At 48.5% G+C, this 24,125-nt stretch overlaps 1 pseudogene; it reads right to left on the bottom strand.

The window, feature by feature from the left end:
- Positions 1-6,968: 6,968 nt before the first annotated feature.
- LOC147693080 (dead end protein homolog 1 pseudogene) lies at positions 6,969-8,023 on the bottom strand (annotated as a pseudogene).
- Positions 8,024-24,125: the final 16,102 nt, after the last annotated feature.

Raw genomic sequence — 24,125 nt, 5'->3', positions numbered from 1 at the left:
GAAACCGAAAAAGCCCCCCGCCACACTTTTCGTGGGATCATATGGGACCACGCAATCGTGCACCCTGGAACTCTCCTCGCTAACCAACTTACAGTGGAAAGCATCGCTTCCAGGAGAAGTCGTCTACCAGTGGTGACCAAATCATTGCCCCCAAGATGTACTATGACTACAGACGGCGGTGACCTCGTCCGCCCTAGCAAACCCTCGAAAAATGATTGGAACTGGTCAATACAGAGACCGCCCTTTCCGTAGAAGGACACACTGTACCCGTATTCCCCAGCCACGTGCACCATGTCACCTGCCTTGAATACGTCCGCGGCACGCCTCACGTATGAGTGGCCCACGACCCACACCTCCTTTTTAACAGCCGGTGATGTCTGACCGCTGGCCCGGTGTTGGGTCGACTGCATAGTCCGCCCCGCCTCGTAGGCTTGCGTAACTGAAAACCAAACAAAAACAAGAAGCGTGAGTACATCATTACGGCTTCACAACATGTGCAAACGCACATACCTTTTATAACAATTGGAGGACCAACGCCCCACACGTTTAACTTGTTCCACATTCAGACCCCTTGCTGTAGCCTCTGTAGCAGCCCCTATCCGAAAGGAATGGGTCCCAAATTCACCCGGGTTCAAGCCCGCAGCTGTAATCGACATCGCAAGCACCCGCTGAAACTGAAACCTCGTCAGTGGGGTGGCGTCCGCGTGTCTCAACAAGGTCCCCCCCCATGATGCCATCCTTTGTGTTAAATAATCCTCTAGACACTTCACTGGGCACATGGACGACCCGGGAATCCTGCGTACAATTATGCAGTCACCCATCCCACTCTGGTCGGTTTTGGACCTCACAAACGAGACAGTCATCGTCTCACCTCTGATCTGAACGTGCTCTGCGCACAGTCCTCCCGTCACATCCTGCTTGTTCCTTGCCACTAATTCGCTTACCCGCATAGCCCCATGAAATGCCAGCGTAAAAGCGGCTCGGAATAACACTGCCTCAAACTGAGATGAACAAGTTGTAGGGAGTCTGGATAATAACTGGGCCAACCTATCGGGCGCCTCTCATCTACTCTGCGACCCTCAAGGCGTTGCCACCCACGTAGCGCTTTTTGCACAACGAAAGACGCTGTCGGGTCCTGGATCCCATGAGCCCTAGCAACAAAGGAAATGGCAGCCCGATGCCTCTGGGCCGTGGCCACCGTTTTCCCTGCCAGATGTAATGACATCAGAAAGTCCACAACCCCTTCCTCCTGGCCCCAAAGCTCCTCCCCAGTAGTCCCCAAAAAGGCTAAATAGGACCGGAACGCCCCTTCATATGCCTTCCTCGTCCTGGGTGCTAAACTCTCTCCCACGAGGTTACGAAGTTCGGGGCACCGAGAGACCAAAGAGCTTCGGGGAAGGGTGCCGGCTCCGGGTCCGCTGTGGGCAGAAAACCCCAGAAGGCCTGCATACGAAAACGAGAAAGGGCATCAGCCGCCTGGTTCATTACCCCAGGGACATGTCTTGCTTTGAACAACACATTCAGTTGCATACACAGTAATACGATTTCCTTGAGCAGCCTCAAAACCCATTTGCAACGTGCTGCCTGACTATTGATACACTCAACCACGGCCATATTGTCAGACCAAAATACCACAGAGTGATCTCTGAAACCTTCGGGCCACGTTCTCAGGGCCACGAAAATGGGGAAAAGTTCCAGGAAGGCAATGTTACTTGTCAGTCCACTGTTATGCCACCATGCTGGCCATTTTTGTGCAGACCATCGAGCACCGAAAATGGCACCAAAACCTACACTCCCTGCCGAATCTGTCCACAGCCCCAGCTCCTCAGAGGACACGGCTGGTTTATTCCAGACGACTCGACCATTGAAATCCGCCAGAAATGCCAACCAAATGCGCATGTCCTGGCGGACCTCGGCCGAGAGCCTCGTGCGATGATGGCCCTCCTTCAATCCGACCATGGCTTGAGCGATCGAACGGGAAAAGGGGCGGGCCATAGGTATAACTCTCAGGGCAAAATTCAACTGTCCCACTAACTGCTGTAACTGATGCAGCTTAACCTTAGCTTCACTCAAACACATTTGCAGGGATGCCCTGAACTTTAACACTTTATCACTTGGTAAACGAAGACAACCTTCTCCAGAGTCTAACTCGATCCCCAGAAACTCGAGGCAAGTCGAAGGACCCACCGTCTTACCTGGTGCCAATGGCACGCCAAACTGATTCATTAAAACACAAAATGCAGCCAAAGCTTGCCCACATTCTGGATCCCCGGCTGCCCCCAGGAACAAAAAATCATCGAGATAATGCATCACATGTTGAAAACCCGTCTTCTTTGTGAAGACCCATTGTAGAAAACTACTGAATTTCTCGAAATAGGCACAAGAAATTGAGCATCCCATCGGCATACATCTATCCATATAATACTGACCCTGAAACATGAAACCCAGTAGACGCTGATCGTCTGGATGTACCGGGAGCAACCGGAACGCTGACTCGATATCAGATTTTGCCATCAGCGCCCCGGGCCCCAGGCGATTCAAAATGGCCACGGCCTCATCGAAAGATGCGTACCGCACCGAACACATTTCCGGGTCTATCGCCTCGTTTACGGAAAGACCACGTGGGGCTGACAAATTATGTATCAGCCGAAACTCACCCGGGTCCTTCTTGGGGACCACTCCTAAAGGCGAACAGACAAAGTTAGCCATCGGCGGTACACTAAACGGACCGGCGACTCGACCTCGAGTAACCTCCTTCCGGATCTTTTCCTGTACCACGGTCGTATGCTGCAAGACTGATATCTGATTTTTGCATTTTTCCACACCCTGAAAGTCCCCCACTGGGATGCGGAAACCATATGAAAACCCGTTCCGCAACACCCCAGCAGAAGCACGATCCGGGTATTCACTGAGCCAGGGAATCATTGCCAAGGTATCAATCGGGGTAGGTAAAGGTGCCCCTCGGACTATGTTAGACCTGTTTGGCACCTCCTCTACCCCCGTTATCACCCGTTTTGGCTCTGCACGTGGACTCAGGATGGGATGATTGCCCACACCCACTACATTCGTGTTTAAATTTGCACGATCCCTGGGGCCTAGTACATTTACTCCTGTTAAAATTCCAGCAAACCCCTTTTTTACCTGTATTACCGGTAGGCCTCGAGTGATTGTCGGTACCCGTACCTGATCGAAAAGGCGTCCCCGCATACTGACGGGAGGATTCGCCCACATTACTCCCTACTAATGGCACTTTCAACATACCAGTCTCCTTCATTTTGGACCAAGACACAGAATCATAACAATCCCAAGTTAAGTTTTTATCATGTTCTTTTGATTTTCTGAAAAGATTATCATAGCAAAACCAATGATTACCCTCGTGTGATACCGAGTAGCCCATGATCCTTGACTGATAACTCGGCAACTCGGGTAGCAATTCGGGCCTCCGTTCTCCCAAGATCGATGTGAAAATTCCCCATGCCTTGCCCCAATTGCCAATGTTTTCATTAACCTTAAAGGCGGCCATCTTTGCGCGCCAAACACTCGGATGCATGAGATCCTTCTGACCTTTAACATGCTCCATCTCATAATGATCAGTAAGCAACGAGAAGATGTTTACATATTCCCCTGCCCATATCTTTTCTTTAATAGCTAAAGGAACATGCTGCCCCAACCTCTCCCTTCGAGAGGGAGCCGACTCTTCCCTCGCAATCGGCAATGGCCGCTTACCTGAACTGGACGCTGTCTCTGCGACTAAAACCGTCCCTTGTGGCTTCTCTGCGGCCGCAGCCGGCGTGGATACCTTCGCTGCTTCACGAGTTTCCCGCAGTTGCTTCATTAACACCTGCGCGTCAACAGCCGTGGCGCCCTTGCTACTTTTACCCAACCACGCTGCTACTTGTGCTGCCAGCTCGGGCGGCATGTCTTCCCCGGACACGGGGGTGACCACCACGGGAATCGGATTCCCCTATTCCGGCACAGGAGTGGGTACTTCGAGCGGGGCACTGGGACCCGGGGTATCTCCCCCAGCTGCTCCTCTCCTGGGCCTCTTGCCTTTTCCTCCCGGGGCCGTTCCCTCCAAAGGACGTTTCGGGCCCCCTTCCTCGTTTTTATCCATCCGCCTCTTTAGGTCGGTCATCTCCTTCATGAGAACACGCAGCATCTGTTCGGTAGTCATCCGCTTTCCCGCCTTCTTCGGCATTCTCCAACAGAGTATCTGTAACACAAACGAGAAAGATTACAACGCTCAAAAATGGCTCTTCGTTCCGTCTCGAGCTCACGTGCAGCGAGGAGGTGCAGCTTCAGAGCACAGGAACAAGAGGATGCTTTCTGGTCTTGTTCCTCCTTTTATCCGTCTTCAGGGCGGGCGTAAACCCGCCCCTGCCTGCCCCAAGGGCGTGGCCAGCCGCGTCAGTGTCTAGGCCAACCCACTCTAGGGCGGGAAAAGGCGCGCCCCGGCTACGCCGCTTCGGGCATACCAGCCGAGACACGCCTCCCGCCCAAGATGGCTTCCCGGGGGGATCGTGGTACTCTGCCATACGTTCGGGGGGACCGATTGGTCGCCCCTTGCCATTCTTTTCACACCAGTCAGCATAGATCCAGAGAGAGCTACCTCCAGTCGTTATTTGCCTTTCCTTTTGCGTTTTTTTTCGTCTAATTTTTTAGAGATTTTTATCCTGGTGTGGCAGGATATCCAATGGAAGGCTGGTTTCAAGCCCTGCAGTGGCTGTTACCATCAGATGTTGGCGACAGAGCTGCATCTTGTGTGCCTCTGGTGTCTTGAGTGTGACCACGCAGTGAAGTTCTGCATTGACTTCCACACCATGCACCCCAAGGCCTTTGGGGAATGGTCCCTCAAGCTCCTTGCCACTGGACGTGTGATGCAGCGACGGTCTCAATTCCGGACGAGAGGAAGGCCCCGTTATCAGTTGCGGAGCCATCAATCCTTGTCAAAGTCCACTTAGCGTTTTAGTAAGTCCCACAAAAAGAAGAGTAAAACATCAAAAAGGTCTTCGACTTCACCATGTCTGTCGAAGTCATCTGACAAGACTAAGGAGCCTCGTCATTCAAGGCCTGGCTCTGTGGTTGAGCCTGCACCTGGCCTGGCCTGCTCCGTGCCTCCCAGAGTTTTCAGAAGCCGGAGCGACCCCCCCCCCCAACTCCGTCGATTTTATGAGGCCTTTCACCTCATATTTGGTCAGCCCAACCCCGCTAGCATGCCATGGTGCTCGCGGGTTCGTGGGGGGAGCCCCCACTGGTTCTCTGCCAACGGGTCCTCCCTCAACGCCAGTCGGGCCCCGTGCATTCATTGATGGATCCGGACTGGCGCCGGTCATACCAACTTGACCTTCCCTGACACTGGTCCCGAAGTCGACGCTCCCAGCTCTGGCGCCGCCCCCATTTTTATCCCCAACTCTGACACGGAACCAGATAGGTGTTGTCTAACGCACACTCCTACACCTACTGGAGCCATTTCCTCCAGGCGGGAGCCATAGCCCTATTCCTACGGTATTAGGAGGGGCCACTGAACCCTGAAGAATACCAGCCCCTAGACCCTGACATGGACTGTTGTGAGGAATTGGTGGATGCCAGTGGTATAGACACCTCTCCAGATACTGGCTTGGTCTCTCCTACTACCGTAGCTACAGAGGATGGTGTCACATTTACTATGGTGGTGAGGATGGTGGCTGGGGTCACCGCTTCTTCTATTTAACAAAGCCCTCACGGGCGTCCTGCTGGGGGCCTGGTCTAAGCCCTGCACAGGGGTTTCTGGGAACAGGACAATTGCCTGTCTCCATTGCCCTGCCCCAGGGGACCCCTCGTTCCTCACCCAGCACCCCACCCTGGAGAGCTTGGTGGTCCAAGCCTCCACTTTCCAAGTAAATCCTGGTGAGTTTCATGCCACTTCACCTGAAGAGGCTGGACACCTTAGGCAAGAAAATGTTTTCTTCCACCAGCCTGGCACTGCAGTCTGTGAACACTGCATACTTTTAGGGACGTTACTGCCATTCCTTGTGAGATTTTGATGTGCAAGTGCGGAGGAGGCTCAGGCCATACTCTCTCAAGCTACGGCTGATACGAGAGATGCAGCTAAATTCACAATCAGATGTGGGCTGGATACGACCGACTCGCTAGGCAAAGCGGTTTCTTTGTTAGTTGCTTTAAGGCGCCCTGCCTGGCTGCGGACAGCTGGCTTTGCAGGGGATGTCCAAGCTTCACTTCTAGACATGCTTTTTGATGGATCTCGTTTACTTTCGGAGACAAGGCGGACAAAGGCTATGGCCAGGTCCTTGGGTCTTTTGATGCCTCCCATCAACCTCTGTCCATCTTTCGCTCCTTTTCTGGCCGGACAAGGGGCTTCCAGCTATGCCTCTACATGCCCAGTATCCACGGTCTGCAAGCTTCCCAGCCTCTGCATGGTTGAGGACGTGGCACCAACAGACCTTGTGGGTCAGGCAGCCAGACATCGACCCAGTCCACCCCCCCCCCCAGCAGCCATAGACTCCAAGCCTCTTTACCCCGACTCGAGAAGTGAAAAACAAGCCCGGGGGCAATTGGATCGTAGTGCCGCGGAACTTTCTCAGCTGCACCCATGCTGAGGGAAACAACACTCTTGTCTCAGTCGCCATTCCGGAAGGCGAAGCAGGGGGTCAAGCCACTGCGGTTTAACCCGAGAAAGGCAGGAGACGGCCAGCAGGTTGATCCCCAGCCTATCCCCTCCTTAGCCACTCCGGCATCTCCATCAGGCGTCGGCCACTCTGAATTGCATCCGTCATCGGCAGATCCTCGGTGAGTTGGCGGAAGGAAACAGAGTGGAGAGACGAAGGAAAGTGTGCCCATCCTTTCACAGGGTAGTCAAGTCCATTCCCTTAATGAAAATTCCTTAATGAGGGAATCTCACCTTACTTGCAGGCATACATTAAACGTGGCAGATTATCCCATGTACACTCTTACACAATTTGCTTTAACATTTACCCTCCTAACAAATGACAATTTGTATACTCACCAAGTGATTTTAGGGCCAGTAGAGCAACAACCTCCTTTGCCTGATCATGCTCGTTTCGCAAACTCATTTTGTCAGGCATGACCCAGGTGTACCGACTGAAAGGAATTGGATAGCCTGGAATCACGACCTTATACCAGAAGCACATCAGTCCCTCTGGGCTAACAGCCAAGAGGTTGGTCAAGAATTCTGGAGAGCCCCGCTGCATCTTTCTGCAAAGTATGCATAGGAAATCCATTATACAGCCACAGGATTTCAGCTGGTCCCGTTCCTTCTTCTCAGACTGCTGGGCAGGAACAGATGAAATTGTCCTATTTGGCTCCCCATGAGAGATAGTGGTTTTCTCTGAAACAATTAGTAGTTTTTGCTTTAAGTCCGGTGTCAGCCAGTCCACGCTAAGCTTCTGTCCATACAACCTCAAGTTATCTTCCACTAAGACTTTTTTGTCCATTGCTGCAGCTCTTTGAGAGTTATATTTGACCACAGCCAGAAGTTTGCGTTTCTTGGTGGGGCTTGGGTACAAAGTGATGTCCTCAATTCCAGAAGTCAGCTGCTGCAGTGCCATTTTCAGCTCCCCTTGCAGGGCACGCTGTTGACGCACAGCTCGCACGTCTCGGTGCTCGGTCACACAACAATGCGGTGGGCTTTCTGCACTACGTAGCCGTTCAGCGCAGCAATGGCAGACTGGGCGTTTCGACGGCTGTTGTACCTGGCGTAGGCAAAGCCGCGGTTCAGGCCGCTGAAGGTCATCATGAGGCAGAATTCATACAGTTTGCCCACTCTCTGAAAGAGTCGCATCAATTTATCTTCGTAGATGTCTTGAGGCAGCTTGCCAATTAACAACTCTGAGCCAAAGGAAGGGGGGACACCTGCCCATTCAGGGGGAGGTCCGCCGTACTTCCACTGGACGTTCACTTGCACCAGGGAGGTTCCTGTTTCTTTGACTCAGGCCAACAGTGCAGGCTTGTTTACAGGGTTCACAGCATTGATCCACATCTCACACTGCTGGTTTTCCATCTCCATGGCTTCGCTTCGACTTTAGCTATCCTACCGCTCACGTGCCGCTTCCTTCTCCAAGATGACTGTTGCTCGAAGGCACTTTTCATATCAAGCAGAGCTCAGGCCTCCTGTCAGCCTTTCCACCCATACCACTCCTGCCTAGAGTTCTCAAGAACATCAGGAGCGACCGGGCCCAAGTCATACTTGTGGATTTGGGCTGGGCTTAGAGAGTTTGGTATCCCGAGCTGTTGAGCATGGCCATCGGCCCTCCGATTAGGCTGCCCCTTTGCATGAATCTCCTGTCGAGGCAGTAGGGGAGGGTCCTTCAATTCAGCCTGGCAACGTCCACCTTCATGTATGGAGATTGAGCAGCGACAGCTGACAGCTTTTGACATTCCGTCCATAGTCTGCAATTTTATCTTGGCAGCCAGGAGTCCCTCATACAAGATGGTATAAGCCTGCTGCTGGGGCAAGTTTGTGGCATGATGTGCAGAAAAGCAAGGTGACCCTCTTTCTGTCCCCCTTTCACAGGTCCTTCTATTGATTCTTTCTCTAACCTAGCAGGGCTCTGCTTTTTGCACCTTAAAGAGCTATCTTTCTGCCATCTCAGCCTTTCTGTGGTTGTCAGATCAGCCATCCCTGTTCAAATCCCCTGTTGTAAATCGGTTTTTGAAAGGTCTTAAACATGTTTCAACCTTCACCCTTCATCATGCCTCATTGGGACTTCAACCTAGTACTCACCTTTCTGATGTGCGCTCCTTTCGAGCAACTCCACAACTGTCCTCTCAGGCTCCCTACCATCAAGATGGCCTTACTAGTGGCAGTAACATCTGCCCGGAGGGTCAGTGAGCTCCAGGCTTTTTCATCTAAGTCCTTATATCTCAACATCTTCCCAGACAAGTTGGTTCTTCGCACTAGAGCTTCCTTCTTGCCTAAATTCGTCATTCCCTTTCCATTCCCGGCCTAGCTCTCCCATGCTGCTTTCCTCTTGTTTTTCTGAGCGCTTGCTCCTGCCTTGTTTTTTACTGTTTTCTCCTTCCTTACCCCTTTTTTCTGAGTGCTTTCTCCTGCTTTTGCCTCGTTTTCACTGCTTTCTCTGCAAAGCAGCTAGCAACTTAAGCGCCTTGAGACTCTTGCAGGTGATTTGTGTGCTTTATAAATCCTGATTGAAATAAGCCAGTCCATCACTTTGCCTGCCTTTTACACTCCGCTGCATCCCTCTAAGGAAGAGGAGCAACTCCACCGACTAGACCTAAAAAGAGCATTGTTATCCAGTATTAGGGGTGTCTTTCATAGATTCACATGCCTGAATCATTCCCCGTCGTCGAGACGGGAGCCTCCGGTAAATAAAAAAGTAATGTCCATAGACATACATGGAGAGAAAGGGTCCAAGGGTCTCCCCTTAGTAGCCTTTCCTTGTCCTTATGTAAAAAGGACCAAACTGACATAGTCAGCCAATCAGCTCCGACCTCCCTCTAGAACCTTCCTGGGAGGAGCCTCAGTCCCTCAGATTTTCTACCGCACGTTGTGCTAGGGAGTCTCCAGCCTGAGCTCTCCTCAGGATTATTCTAAATTCAACAAACTCTCTTGGAAGTGTTCTTTGAACCTAAAAACTCTTCAAGGACTTCTTCAACACACTATCCCTGAAGTAAGTGTGTGTGTTTATACTGCCTTTTCCATGTCTGACTCGGGGAAGAAAGCCCTGTTCAGGGCCTGCTCTTCCTGCAGCAAGAAAAGGATTCATGTGGATGATAGACACGACCTGTGCCTGTATTGCCTTTACCCGGATCATAATTCGGAGAAATGCACAATCTGTCGGTCTTTTCCCAAAAAGACTGTGAGAGACAGAGAAGGTCGCCTTCTGATCTGGTTGGACAGGCTTAAGAACAGAGACAATCTGGAGTCCTCTGTGAGCAGCGTTTCCAGGACTTCTGCTGTCTCAAACAAGAGGCCAAGGGACGCTTCCCCGGGCCCCTCAGACACTCCTCCTGCGAAGACCCACAAAAAGTCTTCAGAGGCGAGATCTGCGTCATCCTCAGTGTCTGCTAAGGAGGATAAAACCTTCAAAATGCCTGCTCCGTCCTCCAGACAAAGCCAGAGGACTACTTCAGTCAAAACCACAGTGTCTACCACGTCAGCATCGTCGCCCTCAGCTTCGACGACGATGACTACTTCCTCCTCGTCGTCAGGTAGGCCGATTTCTTCAATTATTCTCCTGACGTCATCGTCGTCGACGACAAAGACCATGTCGACAACGAAGCCGGCAACAGTGACGAGCCCATCGTCGTCAAAACCGGCGACGACGAGAGTGTCGACGAGAGACTCGTCGACGAGACCATCGTCGACGAAGGCACCGTCGATGAAGACGACGACTTCGCAGTCGTCAACGACCAAGATCCCTACGTCCACACCTCCGTCAACGAAGACCTCGTCGACGACCCCGTCGACGAGAGGCTCGTCGGCGACGAGCCCGTCGATGAAGAACCCGTCGACGAAGACCCCGTCGACGAAGACCCCGTCGACGAAGACATCGTCGACGAAGACACCGTCGACGACGACCCCGTCGACGACACCAAAGGCTCCGTCGACGGACTCGACGACGACACCGTCGACAGGCGATTCGTCGTCGAATGAACCATGGAAAAAATCAAGACTGGTGGAGACGCCGTCCATGATGCTACCACCGTCGACGGTCCCCTCGACGACTGCAAGCTCTACCATTCAGACTGGCAAACAGGGCAAGCCAATAATTACCCCGGAAACAACGTCTCCTAGCAAGGTGGAAAAGCAACCACCTCAAGAAATTTTCCAAAGCGAGGAATCCGAAGAGGATGACCATCTGGATCCCGCTACTTCAGTCTCAGACCTTCACATAAAATGCCAAAGCACTGATGAGGAACAGGAGGAATTCACCTATCAGGAACACTCCGTCCAAGCCAGTGTCCGCACCGAAGTCACCCCCATGATATGCTTACCAGCGGCCCTGGTGGATGACTTAAAACTTCTTGTGCAAGACTACAAGCGGCGCTTTCCGGAGCCTAGCAGAGGCGGTCAAGCGCCTGAGAGTCCCGCACCAGGGGACAAGGGAGATCAGACACCTCCAGCTCATGTACAGGTGTCCGCACCGGAACGCCCTCATCCTCACCATCAACCCCACCAAGAAGTCCAACCTCAAGTGGTGGTTTCTTCGGACGAAGAAGAGGAAGAGGAAGAACTGGAGGAAGGGGAGGTCCAGGAGGTTCACTCAGACCACTCGGACCAGGATGATGAAGACGAATATATTGCATCATCCCCAGCTTCACCACAACCACGCCAAGCGGACTCCCCACCGGTGGACATTGCGGGCTTCCACAAGCTGGTGGAGAGAGCGGCGAAGAGATTCCACATGGCGGTGGAATCCACGGAAACGGACTGTTTCCTCCACGACTTTAAGGAACAGCCTCAAAAATCTGCAAAAGCTGTTCCAATCATAGACTTTTTATGGGAACAGGGAAAGAAGCTAATGCTCACTTCTGCTTCTGTGCCAGCGGTGGTCCCACGCCTTGATAAAAAATACAGGGCACCACTCACTGCAGCGGCTTGCCTTAATGGTCACCCCAAACCGGACTCGGTAGTGACGCAGGAGGCCCAGAAAAACTCCCGCAACCCTTCCTCACCACTGTCAGCTCCCCCGGACAAAGAGGGCAGGAAACTGGACACGATTGGCAAGCGCTTCACATCCACGTCGGCCATGTCCATCAAGGTGGCCAACTCCATTGCCTTGCTGGGGCGTTACAATCGCCAGCTGTGGGAGGACATTGCCCCTTACATAAAGGAACTACCTGATAACGTCCAGGGTGAGGTGAAAGCGCTCCTCGTTGAGGGTCAATCTTCTGCAGCGGAACTCATAGACTGTGCTATCGACGCAGCCATGACTGGCTTCCGTCAACTTGCGGGAGCTGCCGTACTGAGACGCCAGGGATGGCTCAAAGCGACTTCATTCCGCCAAGAAGTTCAGGCAAAGGTTCTAGACATGCCCTTCGACGGCCAACACCTGTTTGGAGTACAGGTCGACGAGGCTCTACAGGCCATTAAGAAGGACACAGACACGGCAAGGGCACTGGGCTCTCTACAGTCTAGAAACCAGTCCTTTCGGGGCAACAGGCCCAGAGGTCAGTCCTCCTATCGAGGCTCATATCAAAACAGGTCCTCGTCCTCATTCTCGTACAATCACAAAGGCCAGTACCAGAACAAGCAACAGCAGGGCCGACAATCTACATTCGGAAGATCGTCCTACAGAGGTAAAAATACCAAGAGGGGCGCTGGCGGCCGCCAGTGACCACCTACTCCAGCCAGTCCAAACACCATCTCCATCCTTTCAAATTGGAGGAAAGCTGACCCATTTCCTTCACAATTGGCAGTACATCACCACGGACCGGTGGGTTCTTCAAATTATTCGATTTGGCCACTCCCTCGAGTTCACCTCCATCCCTCCCAATACCCCTCCACGCAGACGGACACACAAACATCCACGCCTGCTTCTGAAGGAACTTTCGACAATGCTACAAAAAGGAGCAATCGAAAGGGTTCCGGCATCCTCGAAGGGGAAAGGATTTTACTCCCACTTCTTTCTTGTACAACAAAAAGAAAACAAGTGGAGACCCATCCTGGATCTCCGGGGACTCAACACCTTCCTACGGAGCCAATCGTTCAGGATGGTAACGATTCAGGAAATCCTGGGCATTCTAGAGAAAGGAGATTTCATGGTCTCACTGGATCTCCAGGATGCATACTACCACATCCCTATCCTCAAAAATCACCGGAAATTCCTAAGATTCGAGGTGGCGGGCCGTCACTATCAGTTCAAAGTCCTGCCGTTCGGCCTCAAGTCCGCGCCGCGCATATTCACAAAATGCCTTGCGCCTGTGGCAGCCTTCCTGCGCCAACTGGGCCACCAGATATTCCCCTACTTAGACGACTGGCTGGTGAAGGCACCCTCACCCGGGGACGCGGTCACGTCCTCCAACGCCTGCACCAATCTCTTTCAAAATCTGGGATTGACGCTCAATATCAAGAAATCATGCATGGTCCCCGCAACAAAAATTACCTTCCTAGGGGCCATGTTGGACACAGGGTGCACGAAGGCCTTCCCTTCCAAAGAAAGGACAGACAAGATCTTATCTCTGGCCACGGCTGTGGCAAAGAAAAAGCACCTGAAAGTTCGGACTTACACCTCCCTCCTGGGGATGATGTCCTCCTGCATACTCCTCATCCCGCACTGCAGGCTCAGAATGCGGCCCTTGCAGGAGGCACTCGCGAGCCAATGGACCCAAAGCACTGGCTCATTCGAGGACATCCTTCGGATCACACCAAGAATTTCAAAAGGTCTACAATGGTGGACACGTCGCCACAATCTGACAGTGGGCTTACCGTTTCTCCTCCCAGCATCACCGCTGGTGATAACAACAGACGCTTCCCTAGAGGGATGGGGCGCTGTGCTCCAGGACCTACAGATCAGCGGCAAATGGGACTCTCAAGAGCAATTACTCCATATAAACCTCTTGGAGCTGAGAGCAGTGTTTCTGGCTCTACAAGCCTTCCTACCCCGTATCCAGAAATCCCCAGTGCTCGTCAGGACGGACAACACCACGACGATGCACTATCTAAACAAACAAGGGGGAACGCGTTCACTCTCGCTCTCACGCGAATCTCAGACGATCTGGAACTGGCTGGTGCTACACGAAATCCAACTCAAAGCGGAATATGTCCCGGGGAAGGACAATACCATCGCGGACGCCCTGAGCAGGCAAAAGTCCCTCTCCCACGAGTGGGAACTGTCGGACGGCGCCCTCAAGCACATCTTCTCTCTTTGGGGAGTCCCAAACATCGACCTCTTTGCCACCAAGAGGAACGCCAAATGCCCGTGCTACGCAAGTTGGCATCCCCAACCAGGATCACTAGGAAATGCGTTCTCCATCGGATGGTACAGCGTCTTTGCATACGCCTTTCCTCCATTCCCGATGATTCCACGGCTCCTCAGAAAGATGAAAGCGGAGCCATGCACCCTGATCCTGATTGCCCCGTCCTGGCCGAGGCAACACTGGTTCTCGGATCTGCTTCGACTATCCATCAAATCACCGATCCGCCTGAACCAACACCCAGCCCTACTGACAATGTCCGACGGGCAAGTGCAACACCCGAACCTCCAATCGCTCAAATTATCAGCATGGCTCCTGAGCACAGAGAGTTCGGTGGCCTGAATATCCCACAAGACTGCAAGGATGTGCTAGCCAAAGCAAGAGCAGACAGTACGAACAAGACCTACTGTCTCAAATGGAAGAGGTTCTGCATATGGTGCTCGGAACAGGGCTTACGGCCACTCACCATCACACCAGAACAAATATTACCATACCTCCTGCATTTGGCTCAGTCGGGACTGGCACATGCGTCCATCAAAGTTCACCTGGCAGCAATCTCGAGGTTCACCAGATCGGTCACGGGACCTTCTCTGTGGTCTAGTCGGCTAGTCAAGCAATTCCTCAAAGGACTATACAGATCCTTCCCGAGGCGAAAAGTACCTCCCACATGGCAGCTTAACCTGGTACTCAACCAACTCATGCGTCACCCGTTTGAACCCATTCACAGGGCATCGCTTCAACACCTCTCATGGAAAACAGCGCTCTTGCTCGCTCTAACTTCGGCCAGAAGGGTTGGCGAGCTGCAGGCCTTGTCCATTCAAGAACCATATCTGCAATTCAGACATGATAGGGTGATACTGTGACCAAACCCTAAGTTCATTCCAAAGGTACCTTCGGACTTCCATCTCAACGAACCATTGGTCCTTAGGTCATTCTTCGCCAACCCTTCCACAGCAGCGGAAAGGTCGCTGCATTCTTTGGACCTTATGAGGTGCCTGAAGTTCTACCTGGACAAGACTAAGGATCTCAGGAAATCCTCACAGCTGTTCGTGGCATACAGCAGGCCACGAATGGGCCTACCCCTCACGAAGCAAAGCATCTCCAGATGGATCTCCTCGGCGATTTCCTTCTGCCATGACAAGGCCGGCCGGCCTTTGAATGACCGTGTTCTGGCTCACTCAACCAGAGCGATGTCTACGTCGGCAGCACTGTTTGCTGGAGTGCCGATCCTGGACATCTGTAGAGCGGCGACTTGGAAATCGCCGCACACTTTCTCCAGACACTACTGCCTGGATATCGAACTCCAGAAGGATGCGGCAGTGGGACAAGCGGTGCTTCGCCATCTCTTTCAGTAAGGTGAGCCTTCCTACATCCCGCCTTCCAGGTATGCACATTATTGCTCTGATGAGATTATGTCTAAGCTGTCTCTTTATTGTATGATATTATATGTATTATCTACTATGACGGCAGAGCAACTCTGTTTTACAAATGTGCTACTGTGATTGCTAGCTACTCTGATTCAGGCATGTGAATCTATGAAAGACACCCCTAATACTGGATAAGAAATGCGTTACTTACCTGTAACAGCAGTTATCCAGTATTGGTGTCTTTCATAGATTCACATGCAACCCTCCCGCCTCCCCTGGAAGGACTCACTTCCCTCTCGGAACTATACTACGCCAAACCTAGCTGGGTGCGTACGAAAATCTGAGGGACTGAGGCTCCTCCCAGGAAGGTTCTAGAGGGAGGTCGGAGCTGATTGGCTGACTATGTCAGTTTGGTCCTTTTTACATAAGGACAAGGAAAGGCTACTAAGGGGAGACCCTTGGACCCTTTCTCTCCATGTATGTCTATGGACATTACTTTTTTATTTACCGGAGGCTCCCGTCTCGACGACGGGGAATGATTCAGGCATGTGAATCTATGAAAGACACCAATACTGGATAACTGCTGTTACAGGTAAGTAACGCATTTCTTTTTCTACCTTGACCGCACCAAATAGTTCTGGATAAACGACCAGCTTTTCCTGGGTTATTACAAAGTATAAATTCAAGGAAAGAATAAAAAGACCTGGCAGTACACCCAAAAGGATTCTTTATTAGCAGGGTACTGGGGATATGATTTAAAAGTATTACAAGGACATACCTTGTAATACTTTGAATCATACCCCCAGTATCCTACTAATAAAGAATCCTTTTGGGTGTACTGCCAGGTATCTTTCCTTCTATTTTCATCTGGAGCCCTGCATTATTGAGTCAGATTTTATCTAAGAACTCTCAAAATCCATTTTTTTGGTTGATTCCGCCCTGGTGGTATCACCCTATCAGGGTGTGAATAGGCACTGATGCTGAGGCATGTCACGATAAAGTGAGTGATGCGTCTACTCCAATTTCTTTGGATACCCCCTTAGGACAGAAAAGTAATGGCCTCATTGGACCCTGCCCCCTCGCCCAGTTGCTTTTATGTAGGGTAGTGGAAGAATGCGACTGGATAGTTAATTTCCCTCTCTCTTCTCGTGACAACATTGTTATACAAATTTACCCACTACATCTGCACCATAGTTGAGCTCCTTCTGTTCGGATGAGGTGTGTTTCATGGAGAAACACAGTTTGGCCTCCCATCTCTTGAGAGAGGAATTCATGCAATATCTTTTGACCACTGCATGCAGTCCCCCCCCCTCACATCATGTTATAATCCTCTATTTGGTAAGAATTGTAGTGTGCTTTGGAAATATCTAGTGTGGTGATGTACAACTTGTTTTCCCTGCTTTCTCTATTGGTTCAGTCTTTTTACCAGTTGCCAAGTGACTCTGAGGTGCTTTATTCGCGTTGTGCTACCCTTCTCCAGGTCCATAAAACTGTTCAACCAAAACAATCTGCATATAACTCTCTTCGTTTTCCTAGGAGGGAGACATTTATGGAGCGGAGGCTGCTACTTTTGTGTCCACAGCAACATCTTCCTGTTTATTACTAAGGAAAGGGTCTTTATTAGGACAATCTACATAAGGCGGCTCGATAGCCCCCAATTTACATGGACTGCTATATCTCCTGTAAAAAGCAATCAGTTGGAGCAGAGTCAGCTGACATACACACAGTTAAATATTTATGCAAGCGCTTTATCCTTCATTTAAGATTGCGGCTAACTGGTGTCTGCCATCTATACTACTGCAATCATATTATGTTGTCTGCGGCCTGTGGAGTCCCCATTGATGGATGCACAGAGGAGTCTTCTTCTAAGTCACAGGACCCATTGGATTCCTTTTGGTGGACCACTAGTCTCCATTTCCCTGAAAACTACAAAGTGTATTTTAGCCTATGCAGACTCCATTTGTTCTTGACTTGTATAAAAGAGGCTTTTTTATGCTTGACTGCAAGGGTATAATCAATGAATATCAAGATCTTTTCGATGTCTATGCTGAAATAGCCGGGTTTAGCGAATTGCAGAGTTGTGTTTCTGTCTCCAAAATAAGTATTTTGGCAACTATGGGTCTTGGTCCATTGCCAGAGAGGACCTGGTCGGTACTCTGTGGGTGTGTCCTACTCTGAAATGCTGTGACAATCCCTGTGGGCAAACTTCTTTTTGAAGCCATATCTCGTATAGTGTGGGGTTGCAACCTTCTTTTACTTCTGGGATCACAACTATGTGCGAATTGTTTCAACTTACTCTCCCCTGTGTATCCTCTGCTTTGCCTTCCAAGAACATCACACATTCTGTTAGACAACTGACCACACAGGACAACTTCGTGAACTAAGGCTGCAACATTTGCAAGAGTGTCTCGTTGCGTACCTTGCAAGTGTGTTTGCATTGGCTCTCCTGTAGGGAGCCCATATCTACCTTCACTGCATCTAATTTATTTTCAAGATCAATGCAAGTATCTGATATGTCTTATAATCAGGTCCCATTTGTCCTAATTGATAGTGCCAGCTTCCAGCATTATTTATTTTATTTTTTATGCATAAAGTTTGATATAGCGCGAACATGATCCCGAGGGATATCAGAGCGCTTTACAATAGGAGGGAGAGGAAGGTAAAAGTTGCAGTACATGTGTCAAATCGGGATACCAAACAGAGCACATATCAAAATAGAACTCACAGAACAAGAACGGATACAAATGCAACGGGTCGACAAAGAGTAAGATAATAACTGGTCATTGCAATGTCAATTTAACCCATGCATGCCATACATCTGTAGGCAATTTATATTACACCTCAACATATTTGATCAAGTTGATGACAATAACATTGGCATGATGTAGGTTCCATCAAGCGTAATGCCATATAGGATGCCTTCTACATATATCTTTGTCTTCCATTCACTATATTCCTTTCAGCCTGGCCTAATTGTTTTTGTTCATGAAAAGGCACATTATGCTGCACATTTTGTGATTGTATTACTTCATTATTTAGTCATCTTTACATGTGTTAGCACTATCTGGACATAACTTGCATCTCATTAGTACCAGCTTAACATCCAAATATAGCATTAAGCTACAAAGGGCCTTCCCCTACGCAGCAATATTGGTGTTTTATTAACTTTTGAACCGTTTGTACTAAAAAGAAAATGAACATCTGTAGATTATGCAGCAAATGATGGAGTATGTGGCAAATGCGGCAAACCTCTAACTATGTGAAAATCGCCGCTGTCGCACAATCCCATAATTCCAGTAGCCCTGGCTTATCAGCAAGATATCACACTGCTGAGTGACCTGACGTATTGTGATAAGTTGTTTAATGTGGAGGATCTGTTTGCCACAATCCCACCTCCTATTTATGTCACCAAGCAGAGCTGCATGGAAATCCTCAAGTTCTTAATTCAGCATCTCCAACTTATATTGTGTTCTGGCCTGTCTCACTCACCCCCATAGACGCCGTCCAACTGCCAGTGTGAGGAACGTCAACATACCATAATATATCCACATAAGCAACATCATAGGCCACTGCACCAAATTTTATATGACCATAACCCACAATCATACACAACCACACAAAATCATATGTCCTTTTAGCCTTCAGCACCCCGTCATCATTTGTCAACATGTCATCTAGCATCATACACCCAGATAGCTCCATTGAATGCCTACACACCAACCACAATACACCCACAAATCATTCAACACTGCCCTTCCCATCATATGTCCACACAACTAATATCATATGCCAACACACGGACCACTATATACTCGCACACCCACAATCTTGATATCTGCAAAGCCACCGATATACTTCCCACACCCTAAGTTCATATAACCAGGTATCTGATTGTGTCCACACTCCCACCATCAGGCTTTGACAGTCGCCATCATTCATCAACCATCATATAGCGCACACCAATTATACGTGCACACAACTATCAGATGCCAACACACCCACCATATGACCACACCCACTATCAGAAGTTCGCAACCAGTATATATTAGATGATCAAACACTGGTACCCACCATCATATGCCAACATGTCCATCATAATGAACCCACAGCACTGCCATCATACGCCCACACACCTATAGTACTCCTGCATACTGAGCAACACATCCATTATATATTAGTGCCCAGCAATCAATATATATATTCACACACTCAGTCATACAGCCTCCATCATTCACCAACACATCCACCATCCTCTGTCCATCCAGTTCATATTTTATGCCAAAACGCCCACCATCACATAGCCACTCACCCATCCATCATACATTCAAACACCCACAATCTGGAATCTGCACAATCACTAGAATAGTCCCACACCCCATCTTGAAAGAACCATACATCCACAATCACACACCCATCAATATACATCCACACTTCAATCATGCACTATCACATGGTAACACACCCACAATCAAATGCCCACACACCACCATATACCTGTAGAGCAACCAGTAAATGCCCATACACAACTATCATACAGCAGGTATCATGTGCTATCCAATGCCTAAACATCCACCATAATATACCCACACAATAAACCTATGCCAACACACACAATTATACATCTACCCATCATATACTTACACAGCCACCTCAAATGGCTGTACAAAGACACAGCCCACATTATACAGCCAGACAACTATCCTATATCTACACATCTACCATCAAACTCCAACACAGCACCATCAAATGCCAAAACAAAAACCACCATATGTCCACAAAACCACCAGTAGTTCTCCAAATACCCATGCAGCTGGTATCTTACGCCATCATACCAACCATCGTAGAGCCGCATCCCATCATCAAATGCCCTCACATCCCATTGCCAGATACCCAGATACACCCACTGTGATAGGGCAACACGTCCCACTATAATACGGCAGCAATACCACTATCAGAGGACTTTGAAGCTGACCGATATGTTGACGACAGTTATACCACAAATCTAAAAAAACATGCTAGTGAAAAGTTAACTACTCTCCCACCCCATTATATATTGTTAATAACATTAACCAAAAGTAATCAATATACAACTTCACAAATTGCATGTTTAATAATGACACATGGAAGGAATCTAAATGTGAGCAATACAGTACCCCAAATAGTGTCACACACTGCAATCTAAAGAGTAAGTCAAGACATTCCATAACTTCCCCCTAACATGCATTTTCAACAACATCAAGTACACCAAAAACATCACTATCAAAAATAGATCATCTCTTGATTTCAGCTGTACTAATGTCATGTGGATTAAACGAAGGTGTAAACCACAAAAGCCTGAAAATACAATACACAAATAACTGGCATACACTGACATGTACAGAGTAAATTAAAAACACTGATAACACCTCATCGTCATAATTTCTCCAACGAAACAGCATTAAATAAAACATATAAGCATATAAAACAATCTGCTATTTCAACGTATGTTCAGTGTCACTTCAGCTATCTGACTGCATAACCAGACAAAGTTTTACATATTTAGAAATAATGCCTCTAATCACACCTCATTTCCACATTTAAGTAGGCCTGTGAGAAAGGTAAATTTGCCAGCGTAATTTGTGTAATTTCAGTAACTTTGTATTAAGCTTATTATGCAAAATTACAGAAAGGACATCACGTTGTGTAATTACATGCAGTTACAAATATTTACCATGCTCGTGCGCAGGAATTACGCTAATGGGTATAACGCAAGAGGCAGTTGTTCACAGTTTTTTTTTTACCACAAAATGTGTCCTCACAACCGAAGTGATTAAAGGGCGCTTTTTGCGCCAAAATGTAGTGCTAAGTGATGGATTCGTATTTTGCATAATTTCCCCAAAATTTCACATAATTATGCAAATACAAACTATGCAGATTGCATTTAGGAGGATTAGGAAAGGGTAGTTTCTTAATTTCATATGTTTTTATTGTTCCTGGTAAAGCCTCTTTCAATGTATTAGTCAAATTTAGCTCCTTTTTCACTTTAGGTAACATTAGGTTAGTTAGTGTTTGTAAAAGTGTATGTATATATCTTTATATTCACTGGAACAACCAAAGGTTAAAGTAAACTTATAGTTAGGTGAATATATCAGTGACAACATTAACGTTTCGAATTTCAAATAAAACACAGAAATTCACCAGTTATAGTTAGTAGAGCTAACTTCAACTCCAGTCCCCACAATGCACTGCTTATGACCTCACATATTATATCACCCGTGACATGATCTATTACATAATTTAAGACATCACCGATGACATCTCAAATTACAAAATTGATGATATCACTGATGATATCATCCAATGTGTGTGCTAGTTTGTTTTACAATTTACATAGTGACGGGTACCTACCATATTACTTTTCTACCTAATTCTGTACAGCCTGTGACCATTTGATGGGTGTTAGGGTTTACTAACACATCTGCTTCTAATGCATCATAAGTGTGTAGAGGTATTGAACATGTTATAAATGTTTGCACTCAAGAGTAACCCTGTGTGCAGCGGACATTTTAAAACTTGTGTCCAGCATATTCCACACAAGCTTAGGCTCTGCAGAAAAAGTTTGCAACGGGACAAAGATTTCACATACAACACACTAAGGGAGAGATTTACAAATAATTTGCGCCACGTTTGCGTTACATAAATGACGCAAATCTGCGCAGAATCTTTTTTTCTATTTACTTTCCAGCACTAAACTTGTATAGCACTGGAAATAACGCATGGACGTTCCCATGCAACCACCCAAGGTTTATCAGGCTAAACACAATTTACTAGATAAAGAAGATTGGGTTTAACATGAGAAAACTGCGCCCTTTTAAAGTAGGTGCAAGGAAGAAGAAATGCTTTCATGTCTCCTTCCTTTTCCGATTTTGCATGCGTGCATCACTGCTGCACGTATGTAAAGTGGGAAAATCTTTGCATGTTGTCTAGGCATAGTATTTTAACAGGAAGGGTACCCTTTTATGTACAAAACCTATCCTAGTCTCACACGCACACACACCCAAGCACTATGGCGCTAAGGTGTGTACATGGTGCATAGTTACTGTAATCAGCGCCGGCGCAAAGGAAAGGGGAGGAGAGAACCATATCTTTGAAGATATGACGCTCTCCTGTTCCCACCTTGGTGCGCAACGCAGTGCAACCTGGCTGGGGGCTCCGCTGCGTTGGAAGGAGTTTTTGTAAATCTCCCCCTAAGTATTGTAAGCAGCCTGGAGTTTTTAGAATCGTCTCAGCATGTCAATTGTTACGTTACATAGAAGACTATGTGCACCAGGTACTAACTCATGTACATGTGCCTGTTTTGATTCAAAAGATGGGCTAGCAGTAACGTTTTCACCACAGTTTGATGAAGGCTGCTGGTAGTATAATCTTTAGTACCTTCAGGTGTTGCCTATTTTAAGTGAATAGTGTCTTGTATGCCAAGTGTTGCACAGAGTATACACTGTTTTTACTAGATATTGTATTTCTCTTGGGAGTTTCCCTGTCTGCAAACAGTCTGATACAAGGTAAACTCTCTCCATAGAGTGATTACTGTTTACAAGACTCACTTCTCTACTTATACCCACTTCTGATCTCAATGTAGGCTCTGTGACTGTCAGGGTTTTGCTACAGATAAAAGCTGTCCATATCAGAGCATTCCTTTTGGAACAGATGTTCATTATTTATAGGAACTTGGCTTTTGATTGAACAATTGTATACAGACTGACCACTGTATTAAATTAGGGTTTCCCATATATTTGTGGTTGATTGTTAATGTGAACTACGCTACCCGTGAAGTGTATGGTATAGGTTCAATGTGGCACATAATTAAAGCTTTCTACATCTAGGGGAGGTGTTTCCGTGGTGGAATTAATGATGCCTCATATTCTTCTGAGCTAATTTGCACTTACATTAAGAGCTCCAATGCTGTACCTGTTTTTGGAGCAATGTGTTCAAAAGAAGCTTGGATGATGTCATCAATGACGTCTTCAGTGATATTATCAATGATGTCATAGAACTTCATGAGTGATGCAATATGTGAGGTCATAAGCCGTGCATGGCGGGGGCTCAAGTTATATTTAGCTCTGCTAACTATAACTGGTGGATTTCAGTAATTTTTTTTGTTAAAAACAATAATGTTGCCACTGACATATTCACCTATTACATTAACCTTTGTTTTTTCCCAGTGAAATTCTAGTTTAAAAAAAATGTAAAGTAATATATAATTACCATACGTAAATGCAACCCCTGCTGCCAACCCCGCACATACAGCCAACCCCATGCTGTCCACGGCCTTCAGCCATGTGCAGTGGGGGGTTGGCCACAGTGGTCCTGCGGCAGACCCACCCTGCATGCAGCCAACCACATGCTGCGTGGGGGGTAGCCAAAAGGTCTGGACTGTGACCAACCCCCCAAATGCAGCCAACCCCACGCTGCATACGGCCTATGGCTGTGTGTGGCAGGGGGTTGGCCAAAGGGCCTGGCTCTGGGGACCCCCTACCCTAGGGCCTTTTTTATTATTAAAGGTGAGGGGGGCCATTTGACCCCAAATTCCGAAACTGTTTAGGCCCTGGGGAACCTATCCCCAGGGCCATTTCTAAAAATGCAATGGATCCCCCTCCCTGAGCTGTTCTTGTCGGCCCCGGGAATCCCCATCCCCCGTGTCCACTTATTTGAATAAACGGGAAGGGAGTTGTGTGGCTCCTCTCTCTGAGCCTCCTTAGGCCCTGGGGACCCCATCTCCCAGAAGGTCACCCCCCTCTCCGAGCAGTTATCGGCCCCAGAAACCCCATCCCCTGGATCTCAGGGGACCCACCATAATCTCGCTGGGGACTGTGGGGGTATCCC

This window comes from Lissotriton vulgaris, chromosome 9 (genome assembly GCF_964263255.1).
Source record: "Lissotriton vulgaris chromosome 9, aLisVul1.2, whole genome shotgun sequence".
NCBI classification, from domain to species: Eukaryota; Metazoa; Chordata; class Amphibia; order Caudata; family Salamandridae; genus Lissotriton; species Lissotriton vulgaris.
Note: the sequence above shows the minus strand (reverse complement) of the source record. Positions and strands in the feature narration are given on the sequence as shown.